General features: G+C 41.3%; 2 protein-coding genes across 18 annotated transcripts in view; one reads left to right on the top strand and one right to left on the bottom strand.

Annotated features, from left to right (window-relative positions):
* The window catches only part of CLTRN (collectrin, amino acid transport regulator), a 39,103-nt gene extending 36,037 nt beyond the window's left edge, over positions 1-3,066 (bottom strand). Inside the window, exons 1-2 of one of the 2 annotated variants that reach the window (XM_059679565.1) lie at positions 2,958-3,061; positions 2,244-2,358 (exon numbers count right to left, since the gene is read on the bottom strand). The gene's annotated coding sequence lies outside the window, so the exon portion shown is untranslated. Of the gene's footprint in view, positions 1-2,243; positions 2,359-2,957 lie in introns of both variants that reach the window. The other variant, XM_059679566.1, reaches the window with a different exon arrangement.
* CA5B (carbonic anhydrase 5B) overlaps positions 2,908-16,644 on the top strand; it is a 75,736-nt gene continuing 61,999 nt past the window's right edge. For 5 of the 16 annotated variants that reach the window (XM_059679563.1, XM_059679546.1, XM_059679556.1 and 2 more), the window contains exons 1-5: positions 3,322-3,724; positions 4,105-4,274; positions 9,713-9,926; positions 10,775-10,837; positions 11,811-11,966. The gene's annotated coding sequence lies outside the window, so the exon portion shown is untranslated. The other 11 variants (XM_059679553.1, XM_059679561.1, XM_059679560.1 and 8 more) reach the window with 9 other exon arrangements.

The raw sequence follows: 16,644 nt of genomic DNA, 5'->3' as shown, positions 1-16,644 counted from the left end.
TGATGCTCTATCCACTGAGACAAACCGGTTAGGGCTAAAGGACACTTTCTTAAACAGAATGCCTGTGTGCTTGTCTTCATGCCTCATCTTGTACATGAAGACCAATACATTAAAATGGGTTCTGTAATGCTCTGGTTTCTCTTCAGACCACATAAATCTTTCGCCTTTTAAAATGGGTTCTGTATAGTCAAAGCAAGACTTTACTGACATTTATTCCTAGATGTTTTACTGTTTCCAATATTGTTGGGTTGTTATACAAAAAGAGTATTCTCAGTTAGGTAAGTCATAATTTTTTTCTAGGCTAAAATTATTGCAGCCATGCTCTATAGAGTAGCATTTTCCATCCTTAATCTTCTATTTGGCTGACAGTCACCCTGTCACATTTAGCCTAGCCTATAGGTACTTCCTTTGCCAACCTCTATAAAGAGGTGGAGGGGCTATTGGGCCATGTGTCTTTTTGGTTAGAGGTTCTCCTTTTCATAAAAGAATCTTAACCTAACCTTGTTTTGGCTGATATACAAAGCATATGAATTAATCAGTATATCAACGTTTCTGCCCTTAAGTTTGGCCAGCAATAATGACCTCGATCCTGCTATTGTGTGAAAGTCATCAAAAGCCTATAGTAAAAAATGTTGTTTTTGAGGACTGCCTAAAAGACATGCATGCTAGACCTCTATTACTACAAATCTGAAATGCCAGATAGGTTGTTGCAACCACTCATCCATCCTGCACCCACCACAGACTTTGTTGTTTTATTAGAGAACTTTTTCCCTCTGAACACAGACTTAGTCACAAAACTTCCACAAGCAGTTGACATGTGAGTTGAAACTTGCCATAATGGGGAGTGGTGACCTAAATGCTGCCCTGAATAAAGCCTGTGCTCTCAAATGAAAAGGAAGCTTTGGAGTGTCATAGAATTGATCGAATCCACTGTGCTTTGTGATTGTGGCCATAATTTACACTGAGAGTATCTATATAAAACTCTTTATCGTCCTTTGTTTCCTATTTAGTTCTTGGTATCATGATGAAGAATCAGGATTTCCCTGGAGACTAAAAGTCAAGAAAAACTGTTTCTCAAAAAACAAACAGCCCTGACTGGTTTGGCTCAGTGGATAGAGCATCGGCCTTCGGACTGTAGGGTCCTGGGTTTGATTCTGGTCAAGGGCATGTACCTTGGTTGCGGGCCCATCCCCAGTGGGGAGTGTGCAGGAGGCAGCTGGTCGATGTTTCTTCTCTCATCGATGTTTCTAACTCTGTATCCCTCTCTCTCTCCCTTTCTCTCTGTAAAAAATCAATAAAATATATTTTTTAAAAAAACAAAAAAACAAAAACAAACATGGACCTGAAGGGCATTATGCTAAGTGAAGTAAGTCAGACAGAAAGACAAATACCATACAATCTCACTTATATGTGGAATATTAAAAAAACTAACAAAAGCAACAAACCAAACTCAGATATGGAAAAGAGACTGGTGGTTGCCAGAGGTGGAATGAGGGGTGGGAATAGGGGGTGAAATGGGTGAAGGGAGTAAAAAGGTACAAATTTCCAGTTGAATAATAAATAAGTAATGGGATGTAACATACAGCATGGCAACTACAGTTAATAATACTGTATTATAGATTTGAAAGTTGCTAAGAGAGTAAATCTTAAAGTTCTCATCACAAGAAAAAGAATCTGTAACTGAGTAGTGAGATGTACGGCAACTACACTTATTGTGATCATTTCAACATATACACTAATATTGAATCATTATGTTGTACACTTGAAACTAGTATAATGTTATATGTCAATTATATTTCAATTTAAAAAAAGACCAGCATTTGCCAAGTCCTTTTCCACCTAGTAAACAATCCCCATACTACACCTTCCTTAACTTTCTCATCAAATCTTGTTCCAAATTCGAGTGGGGGGGGAACTTCAGGCTGTAAGCTTCTTGTGGTTTTCTTGTCACTGGAACTCAGTACTTCATAAATGCAATTTAAACTAATGAATACCTGAATGGTTAATGGAAAGTGCCCTGCCCCCAGGAGGGCCCATTCAGAGATTTCGGGGCAGGAAAAAAAAAAGCTGGTAATAACCGCTTCACTTTTTTTTTGTGGACCCAGAATTGTAACTGGAGGGAGTAAAGAAGATAATTTCAGAATAGGGGGGCGTAGGCAGAGGTTTAAGTGTGGTATTGTCTCCACAGGCCCTACACACAGGGTGCCTAGGAAAAATCATCTGAAGTAGAGGCACATGCTTACTCCGTGCAGTTGCTTAGCACTAAAGGTCAGCCGAGGGGCTGGTAGGAACACAGTTCCAATAGGTTCCCAGTTATGTTTCCGATCCGGATTCTGCTCATAGTTGTGGTGTTTGGAGCTGGGAAAAATATGAAGAAAAGTCAATTACTAGACGAGGATCTAGGATCCCCAGGCCTGTTCCCTTAAATAAATGCCTCTGACTTCTAGCTCTGAGACCTGGGAGGTTTTCTCTGGAAACTCATGGGCCCCGCCCACTCCTCCATGGCTTCCCAGGACCAGAGGAGGGAGAGCGGGAAGCGCGAGTTAGTCGGGAAGGAACCAACAGTGGGTGGCCTGGGAACCTAGGGAGAGGCCAAGACCGAATGTAGGAAAATGCGCAAGAGCGGGATGGGCCTGGCCAATGGATCTTGCCACGTATCAAAGACAGAACGTCGGAATTGGTCAAGACAGAAGGGCGTGGAATGCAGGAGGGAAGAAATGCGACCAGGACCAGAGGGGCAGAGCCTGGAACCGAGGGAAGGAGCGCAGGCGCCGGCCCTGTGGGTAGGGGCGTGGCCTTGGCCTAGCCCAGAGACTGCGGGAGGGGTAAACTCAGGCACAGGAATGACTAGAGTTAAAAGCAGGGACAGGGCACAAGGGACAGATGTGGAGTCAGCAGAAGGAGGATGAACACCAATAGAGAGGAGGGGCCACGGAGTAGTGTACGCAAGGACGTACCCTGAACCTGAGGGCGCGCCCAGTCCGCAGGGCGTAGCTTTGCTGCCCTCAGAGGCGTCGCGAAGACCGTCCTAGGAGGAGGTTTGAACCCAGGCGGAGGGGAGGGGCGGGGCCACGTTAGCGCGCAGGCGCTCCACCGTGGAAGAGGCTCTGAGCAAAGCCCAGGTGCCCTTAGGAGGCGTGGCCAGGGCGTGGCTTAAGGCATTGTTGGGCGGTCGGGGGCGCAATATGAATACGTAAGCGAATGACGCGCAGGCGTGAGGGGCGTGGCGAGGCGTAAGGGGGCGTGGCCAAGATGGCCGCCCGCATGAACCTCATCCCTGTAGCAAGTGCAGGGGTTTGTGCTCAGAGCTTTCGGGTAAGGTTCCCGGGCGATGTGGAGCGTGGGCAGCAAGGGGACCTGGCCTAATAGAGAGGACAGGGACCCTCTCACACATAGCCACACTCTACGATGCGTCCCGGAGCCGGGACAGCTGTTGACCTCGGGAGGATGGCCACAGTCCCGGCGGGAATTCTCTGAAGAATGGTGGGGAGGAGACAGGGAATCGCCCCTTCCTTCTCTAACCTGCTTCTCCACTCCTGAGTGTCATTGGACAACTACACCCCCTTAGAGTTCTGTCCATTTAAAAGTAGAACAGCTGTCCCAAAGAATTCGGATGCTGGGGGTGTTGCAGTTGCAGAAACCGAGGAGCCTGTATCTGGGTCTCACTCAGACCTGCCTTGTTGATCTTCCCCGGAAAGATTCACAGCCACTCCCAGAGCAGAAGGTCGGTAGCATAGCTGTGTCATTTGGACTACTCTGGGCCTTCTCTACTTCTCAATTCTTTCTTCTTTCCTTTTTCTTTTGTATGCAGTCCTGGGAGCATGAGGGGAAGAAACTACAAAATACAAACCTTGTTGGTGCCTATGATTCTTTGTGGCAGGAGTTAACAACTTTTGCTATAAGGCTCCTGGAAAGTCGTTCTTATAATCAGTGTAATCCCCACCCACCATTTATTTTTGTTGAGAAATATGGGGAGGTAATGAAGATGTGTACACATTAATTTAGGTAGGATTTATTCTCTGTCAGACAGTGAAAACCATATTGCTTTTTGCTTTCCCTTTTTCCTTTACTTACAATCTGGGTATCTCCACTTTGCTATTTCAGAGTCTTGCTGCAATATGGTGAGAAGTCAAGAAATCTCTGGTGGGAAGCTGCCCTACACCCTACACATAATCTGCCCCTGCATATCCTTCAGAAAGGTTACTGTTCTCAGCCTGCATTGGCATCTACAGTGAACCAAAGTTCATCCCGCCCACCTTCCCTTCTGGGCCCTGGTAAGGAACTGCACTGTTCTTAAATATTTTCTAAATGAAAACCTTTCAGCTTTCTAGGGCTTTCCTCCTTTACTCAGAAATTGTAAACTCAGTACCAGGACTGAAATTCACCTAAAGGTGAAATTCACCAAAGCTTCCATTCCTGTGCCCTGTACACACCTGCCATACAAAAGTTTACCACCACTCATACTTGGAACACAGTAAAAGTTAAGTGAATTTTGTCAGAAGGTGAATATTGTGAAAATATGATGGGAAGAGGAAAGTGCATATCAAAGGCTGCACTGGGGCGGCACACAAAACAGGTTAAGAAATGTATTTTGAAATCTTAGGCAACCCCAGATTAGGAACATACTCTCAGAAAAAGAAGTGGGTGAAAGGAGGAAGCTAAGCTTTCTCAGTTAAGACATGGAAACATAACCTCTAATTTAAATTTCAGAGAATTGCAAGAGGCTGACTTTCTATATCAGGAGATGAGAAAATGAAGGGTCAATCTGATAAGAATCAAGGGATTTTTTTCAATGTTATCGTAACCTTTAGTACTTTTTTTTTGCTTATCTGTCATATATATATATATATGACAGTTTAAGAGCTGAGGCATTTAATAAGTACATGATTTATGAGTGATTTTACAAGGCTGTTAGAATCTTTTCTTTCTTCACACATTTCTAAGTCTGCAAAACAGATGAGGAATGTGTAAGTAAAATTTAATGTCATACATAAATAATCAGTGATAGCAAAAGGCATGTAGCATAGAAAGCTTATCTTCCCTGTGACCCATCCAGCTTATGGTCCCATCTTCAAGGACAGACATATTGTCTGTGAAATCCAGTAATGTAGGTCATTCATTCATTGTTGTCTGCTGGGTTTGAGGATTAACATTATTTGTGGTTTCATAATCTTGGGTTTTTATGAGGCACGTGAGTAAGTTTAACCACTTCTCGATAAACTGTTACTTTTCATTTAAGAATTGTGATTGGCTTTAGGCAGCAATGCTCACCTTGTACAGTATATATCTTATCTCTGAAGTGTCTATCTTTTTATGTCTTGGTGTATAATTTTGTTCTTAAAGCTAAAAGGCCATAGCTGACTTGTAATTACTGAATATCTTTAACAAGGTAAGCATTATTTTATACTAGAGGCCCAGTTCACAAAATCCGTGCATCGGTAGGGTCCCTAGAGGCTGCTGGCCACAGGCCAGGGCCTCCCTTCCCCCAGCTGCCTGCTGCTGTAGCAGCCAGCGGGGGCAGGGTCAGCGGGGGGAGGGGCCATGGGCAGTTGGCCAGACGGCCCTGCCCCCTGGTCAAACTCCCCGTCGAGGGGACAATTTGCATATTAGGCTTTTATTATATAGGGTATTTGAAATCCTGTTATTTTAAATATGTATGTTTGAGAAAGGGAAGTATTTATATTCTAAAATTTTATCCAATGAGCTTTGCTGGTGTGACTCAGTGGTTGAGCGTTGACCTATGAACTGGAAGATCACAATTCTATTCCTGGTCAGGGCACATGCCCAGGTTGTGGCTCGATCCCCAGTGGTGGACTTGTAGGGGACAGCTGATTGATGATGCTTCTCTCTCATTGATATTTCTATCTCTCTGTCCCTCTCCCTTCCTCTCTCTCTCTCTAAAAATCAATAAGAACATTTTTTAAAAAGTAAAAGAGTAATTCATCTTAAAATAAAAATATAAATTGCTAGAGCATTGCAGTTTGTTTTTTACAAAAAGGAATTCATTAGTAATGCTAATTTAGTTAAACCCATTGCCTTGAAACTGCTTCATACATGTATTTTGAGAGTATATTTATTTCCTCCACATTGACCGTGTTTTCATTAAAATGAACTGCCCAGAGTTTTAATACATTTCTGGTTGCTGGGTGTGGCTTCCTATCAGCAGGCCAACATCCTACCCAGTTTCAACACTGGCACTTTGAGGCTTAAATAGGAAAAAAATAGTGATATTTATCTGCTTAATAAAGTTTTACTTTTCTTAACAGAAAGTTGAAAGGTATAAGTCTAAAATCAATATGCTCATATCTTTAAGATAGTTTTATTTCTTTTTTGCTGACAAAAAACCAACAACAAAAAGTAGTGGTGGCTTGGGGAAATGGGACTTCCCTTGATTAATTCCCATATTAGATATTCTTGTATGTAAGTTGCTAAGAAAAACAGGTGACAATCAGCATTTGATTTTGCTTTTGTCATATGACACCATCCCTCCCTGTTTTCACCCAGGATGGTCTCTGCTGCCCTGGGCCCGTGAGCATGTCTTGTGCTTATATCCTGGTATAAAGATAATCCTCATTGTTTCTGGCAGCTCAGTACCCCAGCAGAAGGCCCAGTTCACTTGTGACCAAGAGTGAGTGACCCAAGAATGTTGGAGGTTAGCAGAGATAACTGGCAAGTCCTTAGCTGTGCCTGCCACAGAGAGGACTCCCTGTTGGTGGCTATTCTGATCCTGGGATTATAATCCTCATCACCATCTTTCTCATCATCATAGGCTCAGTGTCTCCCTCAAGTGTTTCACTTTGACCATTTTTAGGATGGGGTGAAGCAAATTAAGCTGTCAATGAAGGAGGAAGATACGGCAATTTCAGAAAGCAGCATTTCACTAGAGCCCTGTGTTCCTGCTTTACCTTCACTGCCCACGCCCCCCCCCCCCCCTGGCTAATCACTGGCTGTAAACTCAAATTGCTGTTTGCTGTCATCTCAAGTAGCAGACAGTAAATGTTGACAGTCTTAATTGTGGGGACTGGTAACATGATAAAATAAAGATAAAATCCTTGCACCTGTTACCCACAATGAAAATAAAATCAGTTTCACTTAGTGTATTTTCCCGTGAAATTTAGACTAATTGTCACATTAAAGTAATCTAAATTACTTTCATGAGATCTTAGACCATGAAAAAATACATTTAATTATGTTAATTCTTAATTTAGTGAAATACAAAGACTATCATCTAGAGTAGAAATAGTACAGTTTTGTTACTAGTCCAATGATTCTTAACGTCATGATCTCCTTACTTTTAGAAGAGATACATTTCTTTGTAGAACAACTTGGAATAGAATGGCACTGTATAAATGTAGCCACTAGCTTCATGTATGTACAGTAGGTCCTTGGGTTACATCGGAGATCCGTTCCTACAGCGTGACAATGTGATTTTCGCCATAAGTCAGAACCCACCTACATAAGCTCCTGTGTCACTCACATGGAGCACATACACAGCAGTAATGAAGTGAAACAGTAAAAAAATGTAAAAGAAAGATAACAACTCCTGACCTTTACTTGTGGTAAATAAATAATAAAAAACATAAAGCACATATGTACATACGTCAAAATGATGGAACTTTTTTTATATATAAATAAATGGGAGATGGTGACATAACCACGAAACGACGTACGTCAAGTCCGATATAACCCGAGGACTGTCTGTATTTACATGTAAATATAAATTTATTGAAATTGTGTGGCCACACGTGGCTAGCACTTACCATATTGGAAATGTCCATTGTTAGAGGAAAGAACCATTCTGTCTGACAGGACTGGCCGATATTATAACTGAACTCTATTAGAAAGTTGTTCTATATTTCTCCATTTAATTGTGAAGAACACAAATAATGCTTGGAGAACAATAGTATAGTAAGTGCTCACCTACAGGCGTGGATGGGTGCTTGGAAACTGTGACTAACCAGTATTATCATAGGCTCATGGATATAATGAATAAGAGTTAAGTTTCTATGGCATATTTCTGTATATCAGTGAACCTATAGTAAAATTGGTTGCCTTATAAGTCATTTTGCTTAAAATTGCAGTTTCCAAGAACTATGTTGAGGGCTTAACTTTATTGTATTTATTTTACAATTTTTTTCTTCACAAATAATTCTGTCAATCCCCAGATAATTTAAGTCAGGACACCCAGCCTGTGTTGTCTTTCATTAACTTTCAAGTAGTCTTGAGAAACAATGGGCAGGTTAAGAGCCCCTTGGGATTATATTAACGGCCCCAGAGGTATCTGTAGCTATAGGGAACTAACAAATAGGGCTGAAAGAACTGAGCACCAAGAAGTGTGGGCTCCAGTCTCCTCTGCTGATAATGTGCTAATTCAGTGGTTGGCAAACTGCGGCTCGCAATCCACACGTGGCTCTTTGGCATCTTGAGTGTGGCTCTTCCACAAAAGACCGACTTCTGCGCATGGGCCACGAAGTTTCAATCGCACTGTAAGTGCGCGCCCACACGTGATATTTTGTGGAAGCGCCACACTCAAGGGGCCAAAGAGCCGCGTGTGGCTCGCGAGCCGCAGTTTGCCGACCACTGTGCTAGGTTAATTGGGTTCAGCATCAAAGTGCCTTTTACAGCCCTGGTGCTCTAATAAAATAATTTACTATGATCATCCTCACAAAGTCACCTGGAGGGTCCTTGTGTATCCAGTCCTGCACTAAGCTCTAGGCCTACTAGGTCTTTAATTAAATGAGGAAATAGCACATCTCAAGTTAAAGTACAGTACAGGGGCAAGGCACAGGAGAAAAAGCTAACAAACATGTAGAGTAATGCTTTCCAATAGATATAATGTAAGCCCTGGCCTGTGTGGCTCAGCTGTAGCATCATCCAGTGCATCCGGGTCTCCAGTTGTATTCCTGGTTACGGCACATACCCAGGTTGTGGGTTTGATCCCCAGTTGGGTGCTTACAGGAGGCAGCCAGTCAATGTTTCTCTCTCACATCGATGTTTCTCTCTCGCTCTCCCTCTCTGGCGTGTTCTCTCTCTCTCCCCCTCTCCCTCTCCCTCCTTCCCTCCCTCCCTCCCTCCCCCCCCCAAATCAATAAAAGCATATATATCCTCGGGTAAGAATTTATATATATATATATGCCATAAATATATATTTATGTAAGAGCCATGTATATATAATATATAATTAATATATATATCAATATACGCCACATAGAAATCTAAATACAAGCCAAGTATTTCTAATGAAAATTTAGCTTCCAAATTGATGTATACTATACATGTAAGATAACAGACTTTAAAGAAGTATGGAAAAAAGTGTAAACTGCCTCAGTAATTTTTCATATTGATTACATGTTGAAATGAATGGCCATATTTTCAATATATTTGGTGAAATATGTTATAAAAATTAATTTCTCTTTTAAAAAATCTTTTTAAATGTGACTCCTAGAAACTTTAAAATTACCTCTGTGGTTGGCATTATATTTCTATTTGTAAGCATTAATGTAAAAGGATAAAAGCAAATAACCCTAAATAAATAATGGTTAAAATGTGAGCTTAGTTAAGAATAGTTTTAAATGGAATAAAAAGATAAAGGCAAACAACTAGGGGAAATGAACATAAAAGGGAGTAATATTTATGAGTGCTGTGTGACTATCCACTTTGTTTATGTTCCTAAGAGGTTTCTGATAGCAATAGTGTCATCTCTGTTTTTCAGGTGAAGAAAGTGAAGCTCAAGGAGGATAAGTGCTTTCCTGCCAGGTCACACAACTAGCAACTGGAGAACTAGATTGAAAATCTGGGGACTACACTCTGCACAGGGCCTCTGAGCTCCTGCAGGTTCTGCAGGTGCAGGCCTCCTGCAAGCTCCCTGCTTGGGTCCACTCTGGAGATTGAATGTTTAAAGGAAACCCAGGATTTGGTTTCATCAGGTATGGGAAGACACACTGACACGGAAATGACTGTCATGAAGGAAGAATTTTGTTATACTCACAGATCCCTAAAAATAGGAGGCCTTGGCACACCAGCCAGGGCCACGTGGGAAAGCACCAGGCATGGTCAGGAAGCAGTGAGAGATAAAGAAGACATGGAAAAAGTCTTTATTGTGGAGTCCATGGGAAAGAATCGGGGAGGCAGCATAAGCAGGTTTAGGATTGGGTGCTTTGAATAATTTCAGTGGGTTCTGGGGCAGAGCAGCTGTTCATAGTTGACTGGTCCCAGGCCCTCGGGTGATTAGGGCAGAGGAATAGTGACCCAGAGATTAAGAACCCTATAAAGGAGGTGGCTGGGGTCTGGACTCTGGATTGGTTGGTTTGCAGATGAAAGGCATACTCCCAGTTGTTTGTTCTCTCTAGGAATTAGCTAACCCTGGGAGGGGCCACCCTTCTAGTTCAGCAAGATGTCAGATATCAAAGCATCAGATACAGAAACTGGAAAACATGGTTACTACAATGGGGTTTCTGGACAGCTTCAGCCTCCAGAGCTTCTGCAGGCCAAATGCCAGTGAGGCTCAGAGTGGGGAGCAAATGGAGAAGGTGACACCTTTCCCTGTAGACTGTGGGCTCCACCTGTCAGCAAACAACCTATTCATTTGTTTTGTATCTGCTTTCATTCAGTGACGTTTATAACATTCTAAATTGTCAGTTTAAGTGCAGTTTCACTTCCGGGGATTGTTTTTAGGTAATCACCAGAGGTCTAATTTTAAATCACATTCTGTTACAATTGCATGACAAAGTGAGATGTCAATTGTTTTAATGTTTTCTCATTTATTGTTCTTTAGCTACACAAGCATCTTAAGGAGCTACAAAAATTGGTGGATATATTGCCATCAATTAAGCATAAGGTAATTTTTTTTTTGTAAATCACTTGAAATATATTTTATGTTTCAATCTCAGACTAGAGACACTAACAAGGCCCTTTGTATTGGGAGATGTACTTCACCTCAGTGGATTCTGTTAGTGGGCACTAGCCACTGGTTTTGCTGCCATGGCCTGAGCATTCGAGGACTTGGGAACATAATGATCCAAGTGACGGACTCGGAGAGTGGTGGGGTAGTCAGGGATCCTGAGTAGGTCCAGTAGTCCGGGCAGGTGGGCATCAGGCAGGCTGGGTCAAAAGACCCAAATTCCACTACGGTATCCTCCTCTGCTCCCGACACCTGCTCCCTCTCAGTCCTTGTGGACACACTTAGAGCAGCCTTCTTGACTCTAGCTACCCTCCCTCAGGCAGGAAGCAGAGAAAAGTTGGAGAGAAACTTGGCTTGTCCACCTCTAAATAACAATTACCCATATCCTTCATGATGGATACCTTTGTCCAGCCCCAAGATCAGTTGTTCAATATTCAGAATCCCAAAGGGGCTGCTCCCTGGAAGTCCATATGTTGCTCTTTCTCTTTCCTTCCCCATCTCCCCCTCTTTCCTTCCTTCTTCTTTCTCACTCCCCTTTGACTAGGATCCTGGCTCCTAATTTGCACTGCATTTTAGAAAGGAGGATGCTATTAGTCTCTTGAAAAAGGAAGCCTCCTTATTTGTGCACCAGCCACCACCTCATGCCCCCCAAGAATTCAGAGGGGACCACCTGCTGGAAACTCACTAGAATGGAGGGGGAAAATGGGTTCTGCTGTTCCCACTGAGGAGTGTCAGAAATACAGAGTTAATTGCAGCCATGGGCGTGCGTGATTCTGTCCAGAGGACCTAAGGAGCTCCTCTGGACACGGCTGGTCCCCAGACACTCCTAGAGTTGTTGCCTTGTCATCTGATTCCTGAGTGGTTGTCATCACCATGAAATGATAGTGTGGTGACCCTTTCTCTTGGCCAGGATACCATAGTGGAATTTGGGTCATTCGACCCTTCCTGCCTGATGCCCACCTGCCCGGACTACTGGACCTACTCAGGATCCCTGACTACCCCCCCACTCTCCGAGTCCGTCACCTGGATCATTAAGAAGCAGCCTGTAGAGGTTGAACATGATCAGGTACATTCTTTCCACATTTCTGTATAAGGAAATTCTAGTTTTCCTCTTCAAAACAAGCCTGGGCTCAAACTTTGGGATCAGTTTTTAACTTATAATGCTTATACATTTATTTTAAAATGTGCTAACTTCTTGTCTAATTTGGGTATGAATTAGAAAGCTTTAGTGAACCAGGGAAAGGTGTTAAAACATAGAACATAAGCTTTTTGCTTTCATTTTTGACAGTGACCTATATTTTGCTGTATACACATTGGGTGAGTCTCTATAAAAATTAAAACTCTTTTAAATGAGAAAAAATGAAGGCTGGAAATAGCTGTTTAAAACGTTTTAGTTAAGTAAATTTTACTAAGGAATCTTAGAGACAGAATCCAGTAAAGCCTAAATAGAAATTTTATTCTAAGTTGGGAGTTTAGACTTGGTATTTGTTTCTCCTTTAGAAATTAAGTGTATTGTATCAACATACAAAATCCTGTTTAATAAATTAACTAAACTATAATAATTGTTTTTACTTGTTTATATTGGATTTTTATTGATTTTTTTTCATAACATAATCTTCCAAATTCTTTTTTTCAAGGCAATGTAACAATGAAACTAAAACACACTAAATGTTGGGATTCCCCCCAAAAAGTAAACAGTAGACCAATATCTCTCAAGAAAGTTTAGGAAAAAAGAAAGCTAAATAAAATATTGAAATGGAATCCAGAGTGCATCAGAAGAAATACATACTTTGTCCGAGTGTAGGATTTTTTTAGTATTGCAAGGATGTTTCAGTATTAGGAATGATATGATTAGGTACCTACTATTATTAGCATCTATTTATATAAAAACCCTGGGTGTTCGCCCGTCACATCCAAGGCTCAACCAATTAGAAGGAAGTCAGTTCTGCAGGGGTCGCCTTGGCGACGGCTGCGCCCTCCCCTGAGCTGTTTCTCATGAGGGCAAGGTTTGAGGCAAGAACCGGCCCTCAAAGCATGGACGCACTGAGTCCTGGGTTGCCTTGCCAAGGGCTGTGCCCTCCCCGAGCTGTTTCCCCTGAGGGCGAGGTTTGAGGCAGGAACCGGCCCTCGGAGCTCAGAGGCACTGAGTCCTGGGTCACCTTGCCAAGGACTGCGCCCTCCCCGAGCTGTTTCCCACGAGGCCTGAGAAAAGAACCCACCCTCGGAGTGCCAGGAGCCCCCAGCGGCAGTCAGTCCTGGGTTGCTGAGGCAGAGGCCATGGCATGGTAGAACTCTGGGTCTGGCCCAGCAGGGGGCATGGCCGGCCTTCAAGCCAGACCCTGACAGGAGGGAGGAGGGAGCCCCGTTCCTCCTGTTGGATAGCTTGCTGTCAGTGGCCTGCCAGCCAAGAAACCCATTCACCTGCGTATCTGTATAAAGTTTTAATACATTATATTAGAGGTCGTGGTGGTACTGTTTTACCCACAGCGTCTACAGGAATTGCTGCAAATTTACTTCCAGGTGGAAGGACCTTTCATTCCCAATATAAATGACCAATTCCATTAAATGAAACTTCAATTTCTAGACTTGATATAAACAGTGAAGTTGCTAAACATATTAAAAAGGCCCAACTTCTCATTATTGATGAATGCACCATGGCATCCAGTCATGCTATAAACGCCATAGACAGATTACTAAGAGAAATTATTAATTTGAATGTTGTATTTGGTGGGTAAGTTCTCCTCCTCGGAGGGGATTTTTGACAATGTCTCACTGTTGTGCCGTATGCTATGTGATCAGCCATAGTACAAACGAGTTTAAAGTACTGTGATGTTTGTGGATGTTTCATAAAGTTGTCTCTTACAACAAATATGAGATCAAAGGATTCTGCGTATAGTGGATGGTTAGTAAAACTTGGAGATGACAAATTTGATAGCAGTTTTCATTTAGGAATGGATATTATTGAAATCCCCTGTGAAATGATTTGTAATGGATCTATTATTGAAGCTACCTTTGGAAATACTATATCTATAGATAATATTAAAAATATATCTAAACGTGCGATTCTTTGTTAAAAAAATGAGCACGTTCAAAAATTAAATGAAGACATTTTGGGTACACTCGATGGAGATTTTCACACACATTTGAGTGATGATTCCATTGATTCAACAGATGATGCTGAAAGGAAAATTTTGCCATTGAATTTCTTAATAGTGTTACTCCTTCGGGAATGCCGTGTCATAAATTAAAATTGAAAGTGGGTACAATCATCATGCTATTGAGAAATCTTAATAGTAAATAGGGTCTTTGTAATGGTAGTAGATTTATTATCAAAAGATTACAACCTACAATTATTGAAGCTGGAGTATTAACAGGATCTGCAGAGGGAGAGGTTGTTCTGATTCCAAGAATTGATTTGTCCCCATCTGACACTGGCATCCCATTTAAATTAATTCAATGACAGTTTCCCGTGATACCAGCATTTGTGATGACTATTAATCACAAGGACAAACTCTAGACAGAGTAGGTATATTCCTACCTGAACCCATTTTCGCACATGGTCAGTTATATGTTGCTTTCTCTCGAGTTTGAAGAGCATGTGACGTTCAAGTTAAAGTTCTAAATACTTCAGCACAAGGGAAATTATTCAAGCACTCTGAAAGTGTTTTCACTCTTAATGTGGTGTACAGGGAGATATTAGAATAAGTTTAATCACTTTATCAGTCATTGTTTGCATCACTGTTCTTCTATCGTGTTTTGGTTGTTTTCATATCATGTTTTTGTTTTTATATCATGCCTCTGTTATATCCTTTTGTTACTGTTTATTAATAAATTTATATATTATTTTCATATACATTCTACTAATTTCCTTTCATCTCTCCCACTTCTATTATAGAGAAAGGGCAAATAGCAATATTAAAATATTTCCTCTAATTAATTCCCTTTTAATGTGCATGAATTTAATACACCGAGCCACTGGTAGTAAATAAAATTGAACTAAATTCCAGTAGTAGCCACTAAAGTTAGACAAAAAAAAGATAAAGAAAATTGGAGAAACAATCAGTGGAGTCTCATATTAATTTATAGAAGTCAATTCCTTTGACATATAAAAATCACAATTAGAAAATATAAGGGACGGAAGAGCCCAACTTACAATGGAAATTAAAAAACTAAAATACTTTGGGAAGAATTTACCATAAAATGTTAACAAGAAAACTGTAAAACATTCCTAAGGAACACAATAAACTTGAATTAATAAAATTTATACCTTGCCCCATCTGGTTTGGCTCAGTGGATGGAGTGTCATTCTGGGAACTGAAGGGTCCCAGGTTTGATTCTGTTCAAGAGCACGTACCTTGGTTGCAAGCTTCTCCCCAGCCCAGGCCCTGGTTGGAGCTTGTGTGGGAGGCAACCAATCGATGTGTTTCTCTCACATCAATATTTCTCTCTGTCTTTCTCTTCTCTCTTCCATTCTTTAAAACTCAATGGAGCCCTAACCAGTTTGGCTCAGTGGATAGAGCGTCGGCCTGCGAACGGAAAGGTCCCAGGTTCGATTCGGGTCAAGGGCATGTACCTGGGTTGCGGGCACATTCCCAGTAGGGAGTGTGCAGGAGGCAGCTGATTGATGTTTCTCTCTCATCAATGTTTCTAACTCTCTATCTCTCTCCCTTCCTCTCTGTAAAAAATCAATAAAATATATTAAAAAAAACCTCAATGGAAAAATATCCTCAGGTCAGGATTTTTAAAAATTTATTAATTAATTTAAAAATAAAATTTATACCATGTAACTGAATATAAAGTCATCCTAAAAACATCTTTAATGTCAGTTTCCCTTAAGTTGTTATTCTCCATGAATTGTTTATTCTCCATAAATTTTATCTAGTCCCAGTAAATATACCAATGGTTATGTTGTGGGAGGCTGCCCTGTGGTAGGATATTTAACAGCATTCCTGGACTCTACCCATTGAATGCCAGTGGTACCTCAAGTATGACAACCAAAATTTTCTCATCATTCTTTAATGTCTATTGCAAACTCACCCTAGTTGAGCACCACTGATATATGCTAATCTCCAATATCTATTAACTAATGAAATGCATTACATCATGATGCATGACAAAAAGAAACTGATGTGTCTTCAGTGGCTATGAAAATGGGTTTTATCTAATCAACATGTTGATTTACCAGTAAAATCATATGACTAATTGACTTGTGTCTCTATCTTACCAACAGAAGACTGGTTTGCTACAGGGGCATTAGCCTCAAACCAGAACGACACCCGCTGGGTTTTATTGCAGATAGGATGTGGGAAATTGTGTAGACATTGGAAAAAATGCATGATAAAAAATCCATACCCAATGGCATTAGACTATTCAGTGTGATGCTATTACCACCTTAAGAGATGTTAGATGTCTCTGAAGAGTTATTCTATCATGTAAAATGCCTTAAGAAAATTTCACCATAGGAATTTTTCTGTTTTCAAAAATCATACACCTGGGTATCATTCCTTAAATAAGGAATTAGCAAAAAAATTCATCAGTGAATGAAGAGTCTTAGGAATCTCATTCCCCAATACCCATCAGCTGGCCACCCCCCTGTGTCCCAAGATAATTAGCCTATCGTGGACCTCAGAAACCTTCTCCTTCATTAAGTTTAGTGTCCTCGCCATTCAGCTGTCCACCTCTCAGATCTGGATGAAATCTGTTGCCCACTCTTGGATTTTATTGATTGTGGGCTGTTATTTTCT

The sequence above is a fragment of the Myotis daubentonii genome, chromosome X, assembly GCF_963259705.1.
Source record: "Myotis daubentonii chromosome X, mMyoDau2.1, whole genome shotgun sequence".
In the NCBI taxonomy this organism is placed as follows: Eukaryota; Metazoa; Chordata; class Mammalia; order Chiroptera; family Vespertilionidae; genus Myotis; species Myotis daubentonii.
The sequence above is the reverse complement of the archived record's forward strand: the minus strand, read 5'-3'. Positions and strand labels throughout refer to the sequence as shown.